The 24010-nt window shown below is 41.5% G+C and overlaps 1 long non-coding RNA gene across 1 annotated transcript in view; it reads right to left on the reverse strand.

The window, feature by feature from the left end:
* The window catches only part of LOC132397982 (uncharacterized), a 157709-nt gene that overhangs the window by 24186 nt on the left and 109513 nt on the right, over positions 1–24010 (reverse strand). The gene's annotated exons all lie outside the window — the stretch shown is intronic.

A 24010-nucleotide genomic window follows, 5' to 3' on the forward strand; every position in this document is an offset into this window, starting at 1 on the left:
AGTTAAGGAATTTGCCTTGTTTTCTTCAGAATGAATAACAGTTGAATCCAAAGTTCCTTAATTATGGAGGGTTTTATCAAAATTGGCTGGGATTGATCTACCATCTAGGAATGAACCCACCCCCACCCCCCCCCCATAAAAATAAGAGCCATAGATGGAATATTATGGAAGATTGTCAACACAAGGCTATAAGGACCTAATCTGCTGTGTGGTAATTGACTGTTATTACCCCAAGTAACTGTTCTGAAATCTTTAATTAAGCATGAAATTGCCTTGCACTGACTTAAATAGAAAATAGTTGGAAGAAATCAGCACAAATCTCAAAATGTGTTTGCGAAAATAACTGACACAACAGCAATAATATTAATTGCATAAAATTACAAGTACAAACAAAGGAATCTAAGAAAGCCTTCAACAAATAGCATAATATTGAAGAAATTTAAGGGGTCTAAAACTACTGCAAGGGTATCAAACTGCTTTAAGAATCAAGTTAGAAACAATAACATGGAAAGCAGGTGTTATGACTGTGGCTGAAGACACAGGAGAGACACTGAAGCTGATGATATCGAAGTCTTTAATCATCATACTGGAGGAACTCAGCAAGTCAGGCAGCAGCTATGAAGGGAATTAAACAGTTGATCTTTTAGGCTGAGACCCTTCGTCAGAACTGAATAGTTCAGGTCCTGATGAAGGGTCTTGGCTTGAAACTACTTCTTAAGCCCATCATCCTTAATAGGGCTTTGGCTGCCGACAATAGCTTGCCAGAGACCTCTGTCCTGGGCTAGGCTTTAAGATGTCTGCAGGTGTAACCCATCTTCAAGGATCCTTCCTCTCCCAGGAATGAGGTCTTTGGAGATTCTGCTGGTGTTTCTGTAGCTCTGGATTTCTACAGGATGGGGTTGTGAGACCCATGCCCAAACCTCCTTCTTTTGCAGCCAGGATTGGAACCATCCTTGGCAGAGTTTGACTTGAAACCACAACCATTTATTCTCCACCATAGATGCTTCCTAACTTGCTGAGTCCCTCTAGAACAGGGGTTCCTAACCTTTTTTCCTGCCATGGAGTCCTACCATTAACCAAGGGCTTGTGGACCCCAGGTTGGGAACCCCCTCCTCTAGAAAATGGATTGAACAGCTGACTGCCCTGTTCTGTACCATATTTTCTCTTCAGGCACACACCAAAGCAAGAAGCCAAGATCATTTTACCTCGTAAATCCAAGTGTTCTAAATGCCTTTGACACATTTGGGAAATGAAACTGTTTAAACCCAAGCATAGGTAGAAAATAACATAACAGAAGCCTTCTCCTCCTGTCTATGTACTTTCCAGTACACTGACTGGGGGTGCTGATGGTGTACTCCAGTGCCAGCACACAATGGCTTCTAATTTGATTCCAGTTGGCATATACACATATAAACAGGCAGTAGGCCATTGGCTTCATAACTCCCAGCTGGCAGTCTGTTCTCTGTTGTGTTGGAAAGCCTCAATCTTCAACACCGTTGCTGCTCAGTACACATCTGTGGGTGTGATTGCACACAGGATATACAGAGGAGGAAATATTGGTGCAGCAAAAATAAAATTATTGGTGAGAAATTGCAAAGTTTAGACCAAGAAATAGCAGTTTGTGGGCTGCAGATCATGAGGTGAATATTTTTAGCAGATGATATTTCCTTGTAACAAATTTTCTCTCCTCCCAATTTGTTAAATACTATTGGGTGCTTTGTGTTTATGATGTTCAGAGATAGAAGGGTAAATTAGTGTGATGGTTTAAAAAAACTGGATGAAGTATGCAAAAGATCAATCCACTACCAAACCCATTTGTCATCAAAATTCTGTATTAAAATCAGCCATCAGAGATCTTAACTTCTTAGTTCACCTCCATTCTTGACCATTATCGTTGACAAACGCCACTTGCAATGTATAACACTACAGATTCCATTGTCACTAAAAGGCAGAACCTCTACAGGTTTCTGCACAAAACAGCAGACAATTAGAAAGTGCCACTAACATTCTAACCACTTCATTTATTCACGTCACCACTTAAAATTTCTGCCCTGGAAAATCTATGGGTATCCTAGAGAAAGCTTCAGACTGTTATTGAATTAGGAAGTTGTTGGTTACATAGATCCTCAAGAAAGAGATAAAGTAAAAATCTAACAGATGGTTTCAGAACACTGATAGGAAAATTCCATTCCTTATTCAGGCTCCCCTTTATCCTTTCTCTTCTCCTCACCTGCCTATTACCTACCTCTGGTGGCCCTCCTCCTTCCCCTTCTCCCTTGGTCCACTCTCCTCGCCTATTTTCAGCCCTTTACCTCTTCCACAAATCACCCACCAGCTTCTCACATCATCTCCCCTCCCCCACCTACCTACCTGGCTAGCCCTATCATCTAGCTTCCACTCCTGCCCCTCCCACTCCTCCTTATCCTGGCTTCTTCCCCCTTCCTTTTCAGTCCAGATGAAGGGGGTCAGTCCGAAACGTTGACTGCTTGTTCCATTCTGTAGATGCTGCCCGACCTGCTGAGTTTCTCCAACATTTTGTGTGCGTTACTCTGGATTTCCTGCACCTGCAGAATCTCTTGTGTTTAGGGCTCAAGTGGCACAGAAAGTGGCCCTTCAGCCCATAGAATCTGTGCTGGCTGTCAAGTAGCCATTTATACCAATCTTACATCAATCCCACTTTATTCTTCCCACATTCCCATCAACAAGTCATAGATCTACCATTCATCTATGCACTGGGCACAATCTATAGAGACCAATTAGCCTACTAATTGTCATGTATTTGGGAAGTGAGAAGAAACTGGAGCACCTGGAGGAAATCAAAGATGCTTATGCGGCAAACAATCCTGTTTATATGTTGCCTCTGTGTGTCACCGAGTGCACCCAAGGTCAGGACTGAACTTCCCTCACTGGAATATGTGAGGCAGCAGTTCAAGTGAAAATTAGATGGAATGAGGGAGGAGGAAGAAAGACAGTCAAAGGAATAAGGGGGGATGGGAAGGAAGCAAGAAGACAGACGTGGTAAGAGAAGGAAGTGAAAAAAAAGCATGAGAAAGAGAAAAAGTGAGGGAATGAAGAGATAAGGCAGGAGGGAATGGAGACATGGGCCAAGCTGCAGGAGTTGGGAGAAAGGGGCTAATCCAAAACTCCAACTATTGAGTGAGGATCATTTGACCCACAGAATTACTGTATTGTGTGAGAGATTAATTATCATTTGAAAATTGAAACAATTTATTTCCCTGTAGTACAAACAATCAAAACAATGGAGACATGGATGTGTTAAAAAAGAGTTACAGACTTAAAGAAATGGATATTGATGATTTATGCGGAGAATAATAGTCACTCGGTAAATCACAGCACTCACTGCAGTTGTTCATCTATTTCCCATTGTAGCATTTTCTATTAACAAGCATTTTGCCATTGCTCAGGACTGCAAGTAAACACTTATCTCTTTCCTGTGCATTAAATAGGATTGGAGGTAACCTGTTTAGATGGAGCAGAGTGCACTTAGCCCTGGATATGTTGTAAGTAAAGCCCACAGGTCGCTTTATTATCCAATCAGTTCCTTTCATGCGATGTGAAAACAAAGTTCTTGGGATCTTTTTAGGGAATGACGAATGTGCTAAATTAGACAATACTTTTGTTGCCTTTGTGAAAATCCTCTTGTTTATGAGAAGAACTTTCCTTTTGCGTCAAACATATAATTAACCTTTTCTGCCTAGCTGCTGGACAATGGTGCACAAGCAGAAAGGTTCAAACCTTGCATGCTTCATTATTGCCATGTGCATCATAGCTCTTAACGGAACAATTGCTCAAAAGCACATATAATGGGATTCTTCTGCCTGACCTACGTAATCTTGTTATCTTATCAGTACATGTGTAGGAGTCTTTTTGCAGACATCAGAAATTAATTTTGCTTTTTGGGATGCATCAGGTCATATTCATCCTGAACATGAGTGTGGGACTGAAGTGTAACATATAAGGCTGGAGAGCTGCACAATGCATTGACGTTTTGCTGCTCTGCAAAACTTTGCAATAATTGACAGTGCTCTTCAGCTAATGCCTTGCTGAACGTATGTCCAGTCCCAATCATGCTACTCAGTGTGAGGTCCTCTCACTGCAAGTCAGCTTCTTGGCTGTTGCTGAGTGGCCATTTACAAAGACAAAAATTTGGAAAGTTTTTAGACAAGTTTTAACTGGTTGGCACAATCGCTTTACAATGCCAGCAATCACCGATCGTGGTCCAATTCTGCCCACAGTCTGTAAGGAATTTGTATGTTCTCCCTGTGACCGCATGGACTTTTCACCAGGCTCCCAGTTTCCCCCCACATTTCAAAGATGTCCGGTTAGGGTTAGGAAGTTGAGGGCATGCAATATTGGCCCCAAAAGCATGAGGACATTTGTGGGTTGCCCTCAGCACAACGTTTCAATGTCTGGTTCAATGTACATGCTAATCTTTAATCTTTAAACCCACTGCTTCATTGTGAATATAGAGCTAAACATATGTTTGTCTACTGTTGAATTTGCTAAACATAAAAGGTCATCATGTGTCAACTTAAAATAAATTTTGCAATTCAGTGCTATTGAAGGTTAAGGTTCACTTCGTTTAAGTGAAACCAGGCATTTAAAAACCAGAAGATTTAGAAGCAGAATTAGGTCATTTGGCCCATCGAGTCTGCTCTGCCATTTCATCATGCATAATATATTTGATCAGGCCAAACAAGAATCCATCAACCTCTGCCTTAAATATACAAAAGACATGGCCTCCACAGCTGCCCATGGCAACAAATTCCACAGATTCACCATTCCCTGGCTAAAGAAATTTCTCCTCATCTCTGTTCTAAAAGGACACCCCTCTATTTTGAAGTTGTGTCTTCTAGTCTTAGACTCTCACACCATAGGAAACATCCTCTCCACATCCATTCTATCAAGGCTTTTAACCATTTGATAGGTTTCAATGAGGTCACCCCTCATTCTTCTAAATTCTAGTGAATAATGCCCAGAGCCATCAAATGCTCTTCATATGACGCCATTCAATCCTGAAATGATTTCCATAAACCTCCTTTGAACCATCTCCTGTTTCAGCACATCTTTCTAAGATAAGGAGCCCAAAACTGCACACAATATTGCAAGTGGGGCCTCACCAGTGCTTTATAAAGTTTTAACATTACATCCTTGTTTTTATATTCTAGTCCTGGTGAAATGAATGCAAACATCACATTTAGTTTCCTCATCACTGACTCAACCTGCAAATTAACCTTTAGGAAGTCCAGCTCAAGATCCTTCTGTGCCTCGGATTTTAGTTAATTTTCTCCATTTAGAAAATAGTCAACCCTTTTATTTCTTCTACCATACACTTCCCAACACTGTATTCCATCTGCCATTTCTTGCCAGTTCTCCTAATCTAAGTCCTTCTGTAGCCTCCCTATTTCCTCAAAGCTACTTGCCCTTCCAACTATCTTCATATTATCTGCAAACTTTGCAACAAAGCCATCAAGTCCATCATCCAAATCATTGAATCAGTCCCAGCACAGACCCCTTTGGTACACCTGCAGCCAGTCAGAAAAAATCTCCCTTTATTCCCATTCTGAGCTCCTGCCAATCAGCCACTGCTTTAACCATGTTAGAATTTTTCATGTAATACCATGGGCTTGCAGCTTGTTAAGCAGCCTCATGTGTGGCACCTTGTCAAAGGCCTTCTGAAAATCCAAGTACACAACGTCAACCGATTCTATACTGCTATACTGTCTATACTGCTTGTTACTTCTTCAAAGGATTCCAACAAATTTTCCAGGCAAGATTTTCCCTTGAGGAAACCATACTGACGATGGCCTATTTTATCATGTGCCTCCAAGTACCTTGAGACCTCATAGTTAATAATCAACTCCAACTGAGGGCAGACTAACTGGCCTATAATTTCCTTTGTTCTGCCTCTCTCCCTTCTTGAAGAGTGAGGTGATATTTGCAATTTTCCAATTTTCCCGAACCATTCCAGAATCTAGTGATACTTGAATGATGATTACTAATTCCTCCACAATCTCATCAACCACCGCTGATTGACCTTCAGATCTTTCAGTTTCCCAAGAACCTTCTCTCTAGTTATGGTAACTTCACACGCAATGAATACTACAGATGACTAGAGAGCCAAATGTCACATATTTGAGTTGAGATTGATTCTGTATTGAGTCGGAGTTTATAGTGAAACAGGAAGGAGTGTAGTGTATTTCATATTTCAATAATAATTGAGCAATACTGTAAATATATTGTTTGATTAATCATTCTTTGTCTACATCATTCATTATGGATTAAATGGAAAAGTTTGTGAATGGCATATGTCATTATATTACCGCATCACATGTGAGCACCTCACTAAAGTGAAGCCAGGTACACGCGTACAAGAAAAAAAATGCAGATGCTGGAAATCCAAAAAATGCTGGAGAAACTCAGCAGGCCAGACAGCATCTATGGGAAAAAGTAATCAACGTTTCAGGCCTGCCAGATTCCTCCAGCAATTTGTGTGTGTTGCAACGTACACACATAATCCCGGGCTCCAATGTTTTTCCTTCGATTAACTTCTGGTGACAAAACATAACAAATGCACCCTTGTTGTTGTTTGAGGTACCTTCTCATGAATGGGCTGACTGCCCATCCCCACTAAAGCCAGTTTCCTGGCAATACATCATTGAACTAAAAAAAAATAAAATGTAAGGTCTTGCTGTGAGCTGCAAGAACCACAGTTCTGGTACCAGGCCCTTTGTACATACACACACAAAGAAGTCTAGTCAACAACACTTTCACCCAATGATACGCATGCGTGACCTGGACTGCAGGAGTCACTACACAGCAGCAAGTTGTGAAAACTCCTGAAGGCAGTGTAAAGGGGCCTTTCTGAAGAGGTCATAGCTGGCCCAGTCTGGTGCTAGGAATCCGCTTCTGGTTGGACCTTAACTAATTTTCTGTGCCCCCCTCAGTCTTGTTTCTTGAAATGCTATGTCCTCAAAGACAAAGAAGACACTGTGGTATTAATAGCTGGTAATTGGTTTATTATTATCTTCTGTACAGAGATACAGTCAAAAACGTTGTTTGCACGACATCAAGACAGATTATTCCATTCATAAATATACCAATGTAGAACAAAAGGAGAAACAATAACATTTTTTTTATCAGGTGATGGAAAGGGAGCTGAGTCTGGCGCCAAGAATATGCTTCTGGTTGGACCTTAACTGATTACCTGGGTGTCACTCAATGTAACAGAATATCATGTTGCAGCTTCAGAGAAAGTACAATGCAGGTAGACCAATAATGTAGAAGGGCCATGATGAAGTAGACTGAGAGATCAGAAAAGAGGTCACCTGTATCATAAAGAAGTCCCACCATTCAAAAAGGAAGCTTTGCTTCCGAGTTTATACAACAGTAGAACTCATCCACTCAGACAAGATTTAATTTAGTCTTGGCATTTTGGTGCTTCTTGTGTTACCTCCAAATGATCCTTAAAATGGAAATGTTCTCTCTTAGGGGCACAGATCCCAACAAGGAAGAGGAAACTCCATGATAATCCATGGGCAGAATCCAAAAAAAAAGTATTGTTTTTACACTTAGTGCCCACTTTATTCAGTACTTCCTGGAACTAATAAAATGCCCATGCTACATTCATGGTCTTCTGCTGCTGTAGCACTTTTACTTCAAGGCTCGGTGTGCCGTGCATTCAGAGATGCTCTTCTACACACCACTGTTGAACCATGGGATTATATGAGTTACTGTCACCTTCCTGTCAGCTTGAACAAGTCTGGCCATTCCCCTCTTACCTCCCTCATTAACAAGGTGCTTTTGCTGTCAGAACTGCCACTCAGTTTTCACAACATTCCCTGTAATCTCCAGACACTTTTGTGTGTGAAAATCCCAGGAGATCAGTAGTTTCTGAGAAACTCAATCCACCCCATCTGCCCGCAGCAAGCATTCCGCAGTAAAGTAACTTAGATCACATTTCCTCCCCATTCTGATGTTTGGTCTGGAGAACAACTGAACCTCTTGACATGTCAGCATGCTTTTATGCATTGATTTCCTGCCACATGATTGGCTGACTAGATATTTGCATTAACAAGCAGGTGTACTAATAAACCAGCCACTGAGTGTATTTGCCAATTATGGAGAACTGAAGTTCCCAGTTAGGGAGGATATTACTTCTAACTTGAGGGCCTTTCATCCTTATTCTCATTTATGGCAGCCATGGTTTGCTGCTAGAGCTGAATCATGGTGAGATCAAGCTGCAGGTTTGCCATTTGAAGTAATGCCTCATAAAGTCAGCTGACAATAACAGGAGAGGGTAGTGGGGCACATAGACCAAACTGCTGGCAAGCAGTGAAGGGCCAGCTCATGACACAGCAGAAAATGGTGAATTACCAAAGCAACAAAGATGAGTGGCTAACACCACAAATCTTCAGTCGAACTTGTGCATAGAATAACCAAGACACGCAAATTATGCTCACAACCATCATGTGTCGCACAGGAATTAAACGTGCCTTCAACATGCCCGCTCTAATGATGATGCCATTATGGTCTTTGGGCTTCTTGCCTAATGAAGTGAATCAATGTTGCCAACGGTAGACAAAAAGATTGGGGAGAGAAAAATGACAATTCGAATCAGAAGTGTGACAAGCCAACAAAATGCTAAACAACACTTAGTCTCAGCTTTAAGAGTCCAAATTCAGTAGCAGGCTGCATGGAAACCGCAAAACATCTGCTTTCTACAAGGAATTGTCAAAGAGGCCAGAAAGCACAAAGGATTCTTTGTGAAGATAATTTGGCTTCATTTTTAATAGACAGACTTATAATGAGCTGCAAGTATACTCTCTTGCATTGATTAACAGAACTAGAGCAAGGCAACAATGACATTTGAGGCATCCTACCTAATTCTGTGATGCACAAGCACTATGTGTAGGTGTGCAGAAAGAGAAATTCACCTTACTTTTAAACCTTCAGAGATTCTTCATCAGATTCTATTCTACACTCAGATCCATCACTTGCAGGGGCTCCCAACCTGGGGTCCAGGGACCCAGCTCAGTTAATGGTAGGGGATCATGGCAAAATAAAAGTTGGGAACCCCTCATAAATAGATATTTTGCTTGCTTTTTTTCCCCAGTCCATCAATTTCAGAATCAGGTTTGTTATTACTGACACATGCTGTGAAATTTGTTGTTTCGTGGCAGCAGTACAGTGTAATGCATAAAAGAGCTGCAATAAAAAGTATAACAATATAATTAAGAAGTGCAAAATGGGAGCAAAATGGTCAGGTTGTATCCATGGATCGTTCAGAAATCAGACAGCAGAGGGGAAAAAGTTGTTCCTCAAATGCTGAGTATTTGTTTTCAGTCTCCAGTATCTCCTCTTTGATGGTACCATTGAGAAGGGGGCATGACCTAAGTGGTGGAGGTCCTTAAGGATGGATGCTGCCTTCTTAAGCCATCGCCTTTTGAAGTTTTCCTCTCTGAGACAATGATGTAAAACAGGATAGTGTCGCTTTGTTTAGTGTAATATAAATTACTGCAACCAAGAATAGTAGAGCACGAAATATCCAGGACATAAAGACATAAGCTGGATTATGCCATTCATAAGATTGTAACTAATCCACTCTTGGTCCCAACACCGTTTACCTTCCTTTTTATTCGTGTTGGTATTGGTTTATTATTGTACCAAGATACAGTGAAAAGCTTGTCTTGCATGCTGTTTATACCAATCAAACCATTACACAGTGCACTGAGCTAGAAAGAGGTACAAAGTAACAATGGAATAAGTTATAAAAGCTGCCAAAAGAGCACAGTGCAGGTAAACAATAATGTGCAAGATCATAATGACATAGATTGTGATGTTGAGAGTCCATCTTATCATACAATAGGACTATTCAATAGTCTGATAATAGTGGGATAGACTGCTTCTAGCCATCTGTTATCAGACTTTTGCCCAACAGCAATATGTCCACAGCACACACATATCCCTCATTGAAGTCTGCGATATAAATTATAATCAGGGGACATCCCAGCGCAGATCCTGGAGGTACCCAAGTTATTACTTACTGATTACCAATCTAAAAATGAGCCTTTTATCCTGAACTTGTTTTATGTTAGCTACGCTTTTATCCCCAACAGATTAGTCCTAAACAGAACACTTCAGCACAGAATTGTACAATACAGCAAAATGCAATTTTGAATCGTAACACTCCCGTTTCTAGAATACAATTCAAGTCAACACTTTCAACCACTGAGTCTACATAACTCTCAAAAACATATTTGGTCCTGATTTTTCTTGGCACAGTGAATAAAATGTCATCTGGGAAAAGGCTCCGAAGCATTCAGGCTCTCACGACCAGACTATGTAACAGTTTCTTGCCCCAAGCTATCAGACTCCTCAATACCCGAAGCCTGGACTGACATCTTGCCCAACTGTCCTGTTTATTATTTATTGTAATACCTGCACTGTTTTTGTGCACTTTATGCAGTCCAGTGTAAGTCTGTAGTCTAATATAGCTTTCTCTGTGTTTTTTTTATTACATAGTTCAGTCTAGTTTTTTGTACTGTGTCATGTAAACCATGGTCCTGAAAAACGTTGTCTCATTTTTACTATGTACTGTACCAGCAGTTATGGTCGAAATGACAATAAAAGTTGACTTGACTTGACTATATAAATATATTATATAGTCAATATAATATAATATAATAAATATATAAATAAACTATATATTGTTTATAAAATAAACAATAAATAAGGAGAACATGAGATGAAGAGACTTTGAAAGAGAGTCCATAGGCTGTGTGAAGTTGAGTGACGTTATCCCAATAGTTTAAGAGCCTGATGGTTGGAGGGTTTAACTGTTCCTGATCCTGGTGGTGTGAGTCCAAAGGCTCCTGTACCATCTTTCTTACGGCAGCAGCAAGAAGAGAGCTTGACGTGTGTGGTGGGGGTTCCTGATAATGGATGCTGCTTTCCTGTAAATGTACTCAGTGATGGAGAGGCTTTACACATGATGGACTGGGCCATATCCATTACTCTTTATAAGATATTTCCATTCAAAGGTGTGATGCAACCAGTCAATATACTCCTCACTACACACCTTTAAGCTCATTAAACAGAATCCAGTGGGATTTGGGTTGGTGTGAGTAGGAAACATCCAACGGTCTTTTCTGTAATCAACAACAGGAAGCAGATTTGTGAAACTTACCCTGCATGTAAACTGTTAAAACTGAATTAATCTATGACTAACTGCTCAATACCTGCACTCCCACATCTAATCGGGTTATGCCTTTATGTTCTGATCCTCAAAAGGTTAATGCCTTAAACCCCAGGAACATCCAACAGCTACAGATATCCTGCAAAGGTTATGAATGAACACATGCTCATTACAGATTTTGGCCTGGGATTTCCCGCAATGTCAGAACCAGGAAGTTGCACCCAAAATTCCTGCACATTCCTGTCTCTAGAGTCAAATTATGCTCAAAATCCTGTCAATCTGAGTAGTGTGATTGGAATAGTAAAGGAAAAATCATTGTCACAAATACCAATTCAGTTTAATTCAGTTGCTAAGAAGAGGGACAATATCAAAAACTAACGAATAGAGTTGGATTCATGGAGGCGTAAGTGCCAACCATTAAGCACCCATTTACACTGAACCTTCACTATTTTTGTTTCCCCAAACTCCTGTGAACTAACGGAATTAACGGAAGATATGTCTATCCATGGCCTCCTCTACTGTCAAGATGAAGCCACACTCAGGTTGGAGGAACAACACCTTATATACTGGCTGGGTAGCCTCCAACCTGATGGCATGAACATTGACTTCTCTAACTTTCATTAATGCCCCTCCACCCCTTCTTACCCTATCCCTGATATATTTAGTCTTCTTTTTGTTTTTTTTCCCCCTCCCTTTTTTTTCTATCTCTCTCTGCCCATCACTCTGCCTGTTCTTCATCTCCCTCTGGTGCTCCCCCCCACCTTCCTTTCTTTCTCCCTAGACCTCCCATCCCATGATCCTTTCCCTTCTCTAGCTCTGTATCCCTTTTGCCAATCATCTTTCTGGCTCTCAGCTTCACCCCACCCCCTCCGGTCTTCTCCTATCATTTCGCATTTTCCCCTCCCCCTCCTACTTTCAAATCTCTTACTATCTTTCCTTTCAGTTAGTCCTGACGAAGGGTCTCGGCCCGAAACGTCGACAGCCCTTCTCCCTATAGATGCTGCCTGGCCTGCTGCGTTCCACCAGCATTTTGTGTGTGTTGTTGTTTGAATTTCCAGCATCTGCAGATTTCCTCGTGATTCCCTGTTTGATCCAGTCCAGTAATAAATATAAGATGCCATTAAGTACAAACTACATGTGAGGTTTTTGTATCAAATCACTTTCCATTGGTTCACAAGTCAGAAGCAGGACATCAGTCTACACGTGGTCCTGTAGGATTTAAAGCACTAAGCAGAACCACAGCTGGAAGAACTGGGGCAGCTTGGGATGACCTGATAAGAAGAGTGTCTGAGAGGTGGATTGGGGATCACAGTAGCTGAAGTAGATGTCCAACATGAAGATTGGAACATTCAGGATCTTCACACTAAAAATATAGAAGGTTGCATAAGATAATATTCAAAAATTTGTTCTGCCATTGTATTGGTGATAAACCAGCTGATGCTTTCTGCAAGTGGCTCTCAACAATAGGGCTGGTAATTTGTGTCCCTTTTTAGAGCACATGAATGAATCTTTTTTTTTAATGGGTCGCTGTTTGCTCTGCTGAAACCCTTGTTTTTGTATAGGACCCATAACATAGAAGACAGAGGGTTGGACAATGTTACAGAGGTGGGAATAGGCAGAATTTGTGATATAGTACTTTTGTGGTCAAAAACTCCCCTCAAGGACAAACATGGCAATGGTGGGAGGGGGGAGGGTGCAAATAGAATAGTTTAACCTCATGCAAGAAGTGTGACAAAGATGATAAAAAAACTTGAGGATCTGGAAATCTGAAATAGAAACAGACTATGCTGGAAACACTCAACGGATCAGGCAGTATCTGTGCAAACAGAAATCTAGCTCATGTTTCGTGTCAAGGGCTCCATCAGAATTGGAGAAAAGAGGGAAACAAGTTAGTTTTAAGAGTTGGGGAAGGAAGTGGAGAGGACAAAGGAAATAGGATGAGATCAGATTTGCAGTGTGGATAAGTTGTTGAAGTCAACCCAATAATGAGGGCAATTAGAAAGAGAGAAAATGACATAAACTTTGATATGAAACACTGTAGGACATGTTGAGTTCATCCAGAATTTTGTGTGTTACTCAAGATTTCCAGCATCTACGGAATCACTTGTATATATGTAGGACTTGCCCAGTAGGTCAGTTTGTGCTAGTGGAGAAAGAAAATCTCAGCTCATGTCTCAGCTATATGACCTACAGCAGAAACAGCTGGTTCTGGTACAGACAGAGGAAGCCAGTTATACGCTCCCCTCCACAGTTTTAGAAATTGGTATTGAGTTCAGAAGGCTGCAACATGCCCAGATGGAATATGAGGGACTGTTCCTCAGCTTAGATCAGGCCTCATTAAAACAGTTCAGGACTGATGGGTCAGTGTGGTAGAGGGATAGAGAATTAAAGTGATGGGCAACATTGAGATAGTCTGAAGTCCTGGCTACAGTGTTTCAGCTGTAGAATTAAAGGTGACCAATATTGTCAACTTCTGTGTATTTGGATCCTAACCAGCGTCAGCAAGGAACTGTGAGACTTGCAATAGAGGGCCTGTGTTTGGCAGGTGACTCATATCCTGTTCTGAAAGGCTTGGGTTTTATCAGACTTGAAAACAACCAAGGCATTGGAAATAGAATTGGTTTTCTATTGTCACATGTACCAAGATACAGTGAAAAAGCTTATCTTGCATTTTCTATATAACAATTCACATCATTACACAATGTACTGAGGCAAAACAACAGGATGCAGAATGAAGTGTTGTAGCTACAGAGAAAGTGCAGTGCAGGTAAACAATAAGGTGCAAGATCATAACAAGGTAGATTATCAGCTCAGGAGTCCACCTCATCCTACGAGGGAATCATCCAATAGTTATATAACAGGAGGATAGAAGCTGCACCTGAGCCTGGTGAGACGTGCTTTCAGGCTTTTTCTGCTGCATGGTAGGGGGAGCAGAGAGAATCACAGGGGTGGGTGTGGTCTTTGATTGTGCCGGCTGCTTTGCTGAGGCAGTGAGAAGTATAGACAGAGTCTGTGAAGGGAAGGCCATTTTCCATGATAGGCTGAGTTGTGTCCACAACTCTCTGCAGTTGCGATACAAAGCCATGAAGCACCCAGATAGGATGCTCTGTATGGTGCACTGATAAAAATAGGCAAGGAGTGATGAGGACATGCCAAGTTTCTTTAGCCTCCTAAGCAAGGCTTTCTTGGGTTTGACATCCACATGGTTAGACCAGGTTAAGCTTTTAGTGATGTTCAATCAGTTCAAACCTCGATGAAGTCAAGAGCATGCTCAATGACCTTCATGGTCTACTCCTGTCTTATGTCCCTCCTTTCTACACCTGATCAGTGGAAAGGTTACACTTCTGCAAGGACTGCTGACTGCTCCAGCATGCGAGGTGTGATTGCAGAAATCAGATATCAGTGCAATACTACCCAGCACAGCCAGAGATGAGGTCAGCGACATACTTACAAGAGGCATCATTTTCAATGTTAAAGCAACAATATTGCCACAGGGGTCATAAAATGATGAAATTCAGATTCAAAGTATATTTATTATCTGCGTATGTATATGTCACTATGTATTACCTCGAGGGGTTCATTTTCTTAAAGGCATTCACAGTAGAACACAGAAATGCCATAGAATCAAAGAAAAGCTACAAAGACTGACAGTCAATGTGCAAAGGAAGACCAACTGCAAATACAATAAATAAATAACACTGAGAAGATGAGTTGGAGAGTCCTTGAAAGTGAGTCCATAGATTCTAGGACCAGTTCAGGATTGAGATGAGTGAATTTATCCACACTGATTCGGGAGCCTGGTGGTTGAAGATTAGTAACTATTCCTGAATTTAGTGGTGTGGGACCTAAGATTCCTGTACCTCTTTCCCCTTGGCAGTAGTGAGTAGAGAACTTGGCCTAGATGGTGGGGGTCAGATGAACAGTCAAACCCAGTTTCTTCTAACTTCAAGGACCTTTTTGTTGTGTATTTAATATATTAGTAGTATTTGAGTAATATTATAAATTGTATTGCTTCATTAAGCATTCTTGTTTGTTTACATAATTCATTACAAGTAATATGTAAGAAACATGTGAATGCCGTGACATTATGCCACCACGTCATATGTGCACACCTCACTAAAGCAAAATAAATGAAGTAGACAAGTGAGAGTAAAGTGAAGCAATGAGTAATTTTTAGAACAAATCTGAGACAAGTACCTACCAGTTGAAGTGCAATACATTTCTTTTTTCTACGCAAGAGGAGAGACATGGTTGAGTTTTTCAAAAGTGGATGAAATTCATGTGTTCATAAACAGAGAGTACTGGGTGATGATCTGATGATGATAATAAATCAATCAATAAATAAATAAATAGCAGAAATGGCTGGCTACATTGGAAAGATAGAAGTGTTCAACTGCACAACAGATAACTCAATCTTGTAGACTGAATGAATTGAACAATATTTTGAAGTGAATCAAAGCCAATGAGAAGTGAGTGCTAGTTTTTCTGAGTGTAATAGGTGGAAAAGCATACAGTTTGCTTAGAAGTTCAACTGCTCCAACCAAACCAGATGAAATTAGCTTTGCTGATGTTGTAAATGCAATGCAGGAATATTTAGAACTGAAACTATTGTTGATTGCAGAACATTGTAGGTTTCAAAAGTTGATTCAAAAAGAAGGGGAGTCCATTTTAGCTTATGTGGCTGAATTGACGAGATTGAGAATTGTCAGTCCAGTAATGGGCTTAATGATGCTTATAGCAATTGTTTAGTTTGTGGAATCTCAGAAGAAAGCATTCAAAATTGACTCCTAATAACTCACATTTAAAAGAGCAGTTGAAACCATTGTATCAATGGGAATAGCAGCCAGAGACACAACTGAGTTACAGTCTAGAATGAAAGTGAGTGTGAACAAAATAGCAACATTTAAACAGAAACCTACCTGGCCCAACAAATAGTGTTACCATTGTGGCAGGGGCTCACATACACCATATCTATGCAGATTTAAAGGCAAAACTTGCAGACAAACAGCATATCGGGCAGACAAAAATACATGAACTGTACAGGGAAGAGAAAAAAAATAAAATGACAAATTGCAGTTTCAAAAAGAGCACTAATCTGCAGGCTATTGATGAAAAGTCTGATAATATGGGAGTGGCACAGGACTGGAAAGCCTTGAGATTTACATTGTGAAAACTAGCTAAAGACAAGCAAATCATAAACATGAGTTATTCTGCAGATGCTGGAAATCCAAAGCAACAGACACAAAATGCTGGAGCAACTCAGCTGATTAGACAGCATCTATGGAAACTAATAAACAGTCAATGTTGTGGGCTAAGACCCTTCTTCAGGACTGAAAAGGAAGGAGGAAGATGCCAGAATAAAAAGGTGGGAGAGGGGAAGGAGGGTAGCTAGAAGGTGATAGATGAAGTCAGGTGGGTAGGAAAGGTAAAGGGCTGGAGAGGAAACAACCTGATAAGAGAGGAGAGTGGACCATAGGAGAATGGGAAAAAGGTGGGGGCCCAGCAGGAGTTGATGATGGGAAGTGGTATGGGACCAGAGTTGGGAATAGAAGAAGAAGGGATGGGGAAGGAAAACGTTTTACCATAAGGAGAAATAGACACCATCTTTTTTATTCTGGTGTCTTCCCCCTTCGTTTCCAGTCCTAAAAAGGGTCTCAGCCCAAAACTTTTTGACTGTTTATTTATTTCCATAGATGCTTCATGACCTGCTGAGTTCCTCCAGCTTTTTATGTATGTTGCAATAGACAAGCAATATGGCTGTCACTAGAAGTAAAATGGAATTGGACACTGGCTCAGCTATTTTAGTCATTCCACAAAATGAGATTGAGCAGAATTTCAAAAATACTAAACTGAAGCCCACAGATATCCAACTAAGAACTTATACTGGAGGAAAAAATAACTCCTGTGGGAGTGACATTTGTAAAATTGAAATACAACAACCAAAAAGCCACATTCATCAAATTTACTAACCCATCCCTTCACTTTTTCATCCAGGTCATTTACAAAAATCACCAAGAGTAGGGGACCCAGAACAGATCCCTACAGTACACCACTGGTGACCAACCTCCATGCAGAATATGACCCATCTACAACCACTCTTTGCCTTCTATGGGCAAACCAGTTCTGGATCCACAAAGCAATTTCCCCTTGGATCCCATGCCTCCTTAATAAGCCTTGCATGGGGTACCTTATCAAATGCCTTGCTGAAATCCATATACACTAAATCTACTGCTCTACCATCATCAATGTGTTTAGTCACATCCTCAAAAAATTCAATAAGGCTTGTAAGGCATGACCTGCGTTAGACAAAGAAATACTTACTATTCCTAATCATATTATGCCTCTCCAAATGCTCATAAATCCTGCCTCTCAGGATCTTCTCCATCAACTGGCTCTCCTAATTTCTTTCTTGAGCTCCTTCATGCTATCCTAGTAATCTTCTAGCTCTCTATCATTACCTATCACTTTGAACCTTTCGTAAGCATGGGATCCAAGGGGAAATTGCTTTGTGGATCAAAGTCTTCTTGACTAGATTTACAACAGACTTTGTACACCATGTTTTCTGTACCCTACCATCCTTCCCCTGTTTCATTGGAACGTACCTATGCAGAACTCCACGCAAGTATCCCTTGAACATTTGCCACATTTCTTCCATATATTTCTCTGAGAACATCTGTTCCCAATTTATGCTTCCAAGTTCCTGCCTGATCACCTCATATTCCCCCTTACTCTAATTAAGGGATAGGAACAGAAAAGTTAGGAAAGTACTTAATTAGAGTAAGGAGGAATATGAGGCGATCAGGCAGGAACTTGGAAGCTTAAATTGGGAACACTCACAGAGACTCCGTAGACAATCCCTCCATGTCTTCCTCCTTTTCTGCAGCTGTGACACTATCTCTGATCAACAGAGCCATGCCTCCACCTCTTTTGCCTTTCTCCCTGTCCATTCTGAAACATCTAAAGCCTGGCACTCAAAGTAACCATTCCTGCCCCTGAGCCATCCAGGACTCTGTAACGGCCACAACAACATAGCTCCAAGTACTGATCCATGCCCTAAGCTCATCCACTTTGTTCATGATGCTCCTTGCTTCAAAATAGACACATCTCAAACCATTGGTCAGAGCGTGTCCCTTCTCCATCACCTGCCTATCCTCCCTTTCGCACTATCTCCAAGCTTTCTCTATTTGTAAGCCAACCGCCTCTTCCCCAGTCTCTTCAGTTCGGTTCCCAACCCCCAGCAATCCTAGTTTAAACTCTCCCCAATAGCCTTAGCAAACCTGCCCGCCAGGATATTGGTCCCCCGGGTTTCAAGTGCAACTCATCCTTTTTGTATAGGTCACTCCTGCCCCAAAAGAGGTCCCAATGGTCCAGAAATCTGAATCCCTGACCCCCGCTCCAATCCCTCAGCCTTGCATTTATCCTCAACCTCATTCTATTCCTATATTCACCTGTCACATGGCACAGGCAGTAATCCCAAGCTGACTACCTTTGTGGTCCTGCTTCTGAACTTTCTTCCTAACTCCCTGTAGTCTACTTTCAGGACCTCTTCCCTTTTCCTGCCTATGTTGTTGGTACTGACATGTACAAAGACCTCTGGCTGTTCTTCTTCTCACTTCAGGATATCTTGGACACGATCAGAAACATCCCAGACCCTGGCACCTTGGAGGCAAACTAACATCCGTGCTTCTTTTCAGCATCCACAGAATCACCTGTCTGACCCCCTAACTATATAGTCCCCTATCACTTCTGCCATCCTCTTCCTTTCCCTATCCTTCTGAGCCACAGGGCCAGACTCTGTGCCAGAGGCTCTGCCACTGTTTCTTCCCCCAGTTGGGCCATTCCCCCCAACAGTACTCAAGCAGGAGTACTTATTGCCAAGGGGTACAGCCACATGGGTGCTCTCTCTAGCCTCTGACTCCTGTCATTCCCTCTCCTGACTATTACCCACTTATCTGTCTCCCCAGACCCCGGTGTGACTACCTGCCCTTAGCTCCTCTCTATCACCTCCTCACTCTCCCTGACCAGACGAAGGTCATTGAGCTGCAGCTCCAGTTCCCTAACACGTTCCCTAAGGAGCTACAGCTCGATGCACCTGCCGCAGATGTGGCTGTCCGGGAGGCTGGGAGTCTGGTCAACTGAAAGCGAATTAAGAAAGGTACTGGATGATGCCACAGCAGTGTTCAAGGATGGTATTGGAAAACTCAAACATATCAATGGTAAAATAGTGTAAAATGAAAATGCACACCCAAGTTTTACAAAGCCCACCCAGTTCCTTATACTATCTGTGACAAAGTAGCCAGTGAGCTAAATCAATTCTTTCCAAGGTTGAGTGGAGCGCATGGGCAGTGCCAGTGGTCCCAGTAGCCATGAAGTATGATTGGGATCTGTGGTGATTTTAAGGTCACCATCAACCTAGTACTGAAAGTAAATCAATACCCTCTGCCCAGGACAGAAGATAAGTTTGCAAATCTTCCTGGAGGGAAAGTGGAGTAAGCTGAGGGCTACCTACAGATGGAGTTGGAAGAAGAGTCCAAAGTGTTTCTCAGCATAAGCACTCACAGAGAGCTTTACTGCTATAATAGGCTTATTTTTGGAGTAGCATCTGCACCTGAACTTGTGTATACGGTGCAGCAATGCTGCCCAGGCTCTCATTATTACCAGGATGGCATCACTGTTACCAGTAAGGATATCAGAGAACATCCCCAAAGTCTCAAGATAGTGTTAAAAAGATTAGAAAAGTATTGGCTCAGAGCACAATGTAGTCAGTATGAATTCTTAAAGCAAAGCATCACTTCCTGTGGTCACACCATTGAGGCACAAGAATTACACAAGCGTGCTGAGAAAAGAGCAGCAGTGGTGGAATGCCCCAAAGCCAAAGGATGTGGCACAGTTGTAGTTCTTTTTAGGGTTTGCCAATTACTATAACAGGTTTCTGTCAAACCTGGCTACTGTGATCTACCCCTTGAACTTTTTACTACAGGTCAGAAGAAATGACTACGGACAAAGCAGTGTAAGGTGGCTTTTGCAAAGGTAAAAGAAATGGTGACGATCTGCATTGTCCAGTGAAGCTTGTTTCTGATGCCTTGCCTTATGGTGTAGGTGCAATCATGTCACATGTTGTAAGTATTAGAAGTGAATGCCTCATTGCCTTTACATCATATTCCTTTACTGCTGTGGAGAAAATTTACCCACAGATTGACAGAGAGGCCTTGAGTCTGGTTTGGAGTGTAAAACATTTCAAGCAGCACTTGCATGGGAGGGAGTTTACCCTCATTACTGATCATTAACCACTTGTACCCACTTTCACTCCACAGAAAGGCGTTCCACTAACAGCAGCAATACAAATGCAGAGATGGGCTCTCTTTCTTAGCAGACGCACTTACAAGATTGAATTCAAGAGGGCAACTAATCATGGAAATGTTGATGGGTTGTCTGGATTTCCTTTGGGAAAGGAAATGCCTGAAAAATTTACAAAAGAGACTTCCCTTGACGTATTCACCCTAGGGCAAAACAAAAGTCTCCCAATTACGGCAGAGATGATCAAAAGAGAAACCAGAAAAGACCCCTGTCTCGGGTCTGCATGGTAACCCAAAATGGCAGGGATGTGCAGCAGAAATTCCAGTTCCCACATTTTTATCAGTGGCAGTGTGAACTTGCCTCAACAGGTGTTGCCTTATGTGGAAATTGAGAATTGTTGTAACATCCAAGCTGAGAGCTAAAGCTTTTGAGGGGCAATGTACCAGTCATCTAGATGTAGTCAAATTGAAAGCATTGGCTTGAAGCTTTGTCTCGTGGCCTGGGATCAATCAGCAGATCGAGCAGCTTGCCGTGCACTAGGAGAGGATTCGTGTGGATTTTGCTGAAGCATTCATGGGCACAAATTTCTTGGTAATAGTGGATGCAGCTACAAGGTGTTCCCAATAACCTCCACTACAGCCTCACACGCTGTTGATGTGCTATGAAGCCTCTTCACAAGGACCAGTGTTCCAGAACACTTAATCAGTGACAATGGGCCACTATTTGCTGTGGAACAGTTTCAGTCATTCCTGAAAATGAATGAATTAAGATGTATTCCATCCGCACCGTATCACCCAGCCACAGCTACAAAAAGGTGTAACAGCAGCGCAGTGGTTAGCACAACACTTTACAGTACCAGCAATGCGGGATCGGTTCTCACTGCTGACTGTAATGAGTTTGTACATTCTCCCCATGACCGCATAGGTTTCTTTTAGGTGCTCCAGTTTCCTCCCAGAGTATTGTCCACATTTCAGGCCAAAACTCTTTGGGTTTCATCCCGAAACATCGACAATACTCTTTTCCATAGATGCTGCCTGGCCTGTTGAGTTCCTCCAGCATTGTGTGTGTGTTGCTTAAATCGGGGGGATTGCTGGGCAGCACAACTTGAAGGGCCAGAAGGGCCTATTCTGCACTGTATCTCAATAATGTTGCAAGAAAAAGTTTGTAAACCCTTTGCAATTACCTGGTTTTCTGCATTAATTACTCATAAAATATAGTCTGATATTCATCTAAGTCACAATAATAGACAAACACAATCTGCCCAAACTAATAACACACAAACAACTGTATTTCCTCTCATCGTTACTGAGTGCATCATTTAAGCAATCAGTCTAGGTTCAAAAAATTATGTGAACCTCTGGGGTAATGTCTTCTACAAAAGCTGCTTGGAGTCAGGTGTTCCAATCAATCAGTTGAGATTGGAGGTGTGGATTATAGAGGCGTCCTGCCCTTTAAAATAGACACACAAAGTCAGGTTATTGACAGAGTCTGCACTTCTCAAGGAAGATCTGTTTATGTGCACCATGCCTCAATCAAAACAACTTTCAGAGGACCTTAGAAGAAGAATTGTAGAGATGCATCAAGCTAGAAAAGGCTACAATATCATTTCTAAGGACCTGAGTGTTCATCAGTCCATAGTAACCAAAATTGTCTCCAAATGGAGGAAATTCAGTACTGTTGCTACTTTCCCTAGGAGTGGGCATCCTACAAACATCAAACCAAGAACATAATATACAATGTTGAAGGAGGTGATAAAGAACCCAAAGGTAACAGCAAAAGACCAGCAGAAATCTTTAGAACTTGCTAAAGTCTCCGCTCATAAGGAAACCACCGAATAAGAATGGTGTTCATGGAAGGACTCAATGGAGGGAACCACTGCTCTCTAAAAAAACATTGCTCCCCGTCTCCAGTTTGCAAAAGACTGCATGGGTGTTACACAACGCTTCTGGGACAATACTCTGTGGACGGTCGAGACAAAAGTTCAACTTTAAGGCAGAAATGCACACTGTTTGGAGGAAAAAGGGCACAGCCCACCAACACCAAAGTCTCATCCCAACTGTGAAGCATGGTGGAAGGAGCATCGTGGATTTGCTGCCTCAGGGTCAGGGTAGCTTACAATCGTCAAGGGAACAAAGAATTCAAAATTGTATCGCATACTTTTTCCAACAAATACATGTAATATTAGATTATTTTTCTCAATAAGTAAATGAACAAGATGAACAAGTATAACAATTTTTTGTGTTATTTATTTAATTGGGTTTGCTTTATCTGGCTTTAGGACTTACATTAAGATCTGATCACATATTAGGTCATACTTACAGAGGAATAGAGAAAATTCGAAAGGGTTCACAAACTTTCTAGCACCACTTTAAATAAATTAATAAATAAATAGACAGACAGATAGAAAGATAGATAGATAAATATATAAATAAAACGGCTTTGCAAAAAGGTTTGTCCAGAATCCAGAGAACACACTGTGAGCAACGTCAGCTGAACACACTACACTGACACTGAATCAGAGGTTCATGAATGTTGTCCTTGCATAGCACAGTGCAACACACTCCTCAACCAACAACCCGCCTGCTATGCTGAATCCGGGCAATCCCTTGCACGCACGCTTGGATCTCCTCAAATCTAATCTCAGAAGCAGTATGCAGGACAAGCAGCTGAGACCAATTGAGAGTTCCTCAAGCAAGGAGCTTCAATATTTCACTCCTGTTCTAAGCTAGCAATTCTGCTGAGGGACTACAGTGATGATCAAATGTGGGTACTTGGAAAGATTAAGGACAGAACTGAACCACAATCCTACACAGTGGCGATTGCATCTGTTGTCATCTGGAGAAGAAATATTGATCAACTGAGCAGGGCAGGGTCGATTGTTAGAGATGAAGGGTGTCCAGAACTGTCAGAACCACTTTCTGCAGTCCCGGAGTCAACTCCTACAGCCATCATGGAGGAGACTGCGATTATTTCACAGCCATAAGTCTCACCTGTCAGGCAGAATGAACCTCCTTGTTAGGAAAGATGTGACCCCACAAGAGTAAAATATCCTTCACAATGATCAAATCTTGAATGTGACAACTTAAAATTCACTTTGTTGTAGATGTCTATATAGTAGTTGTATTATATAGTATACTGTGCATACAGTGTGAGTGTGTGTATATATATTTATGACTCTCTGTATATGAATAGAGAGAAGTATGTTACATATTTGAGTTGAGATGCATTCTATATTAAATTGTAGTTTATTGCTAAGCAGGAAGGAGTGTTGTGGGTAAGAGGTATATAAATGGTAAAAGTCATAATGCCAGCACATCATATGTTTGTGCCTCACTAATGTGTAAAATAAAATCGGCATGTTTTATCCCTGGGCTCCTGTGTTTTTCTTTCAATTAGTTACGTTTTGGAGCTACAAAACATCACAATTTTATCACAAAATCTGTTCGGTTTTAAATAAAGTATGACTAGCAAAGTCTGCTCAGCATGTTGCAAAAA

The sequence above is a fragment of the Hypanus sabinus genome, chromosome 8 (genome assembly GCF_030144855.1).
Source record: "Hypanus sabinus isolate sHypSab1 chromosome 8, sHypSab1.hap1, whole genome shotgun sequence".
Classification (NCBI taxonomy): domain Eukaryota; kingdom Metazoa; phylum Chordata; class Chondrichthyes; order Myliobatiformes; family Dasyatidae; genus Hypanus; species Hypanus sabinus.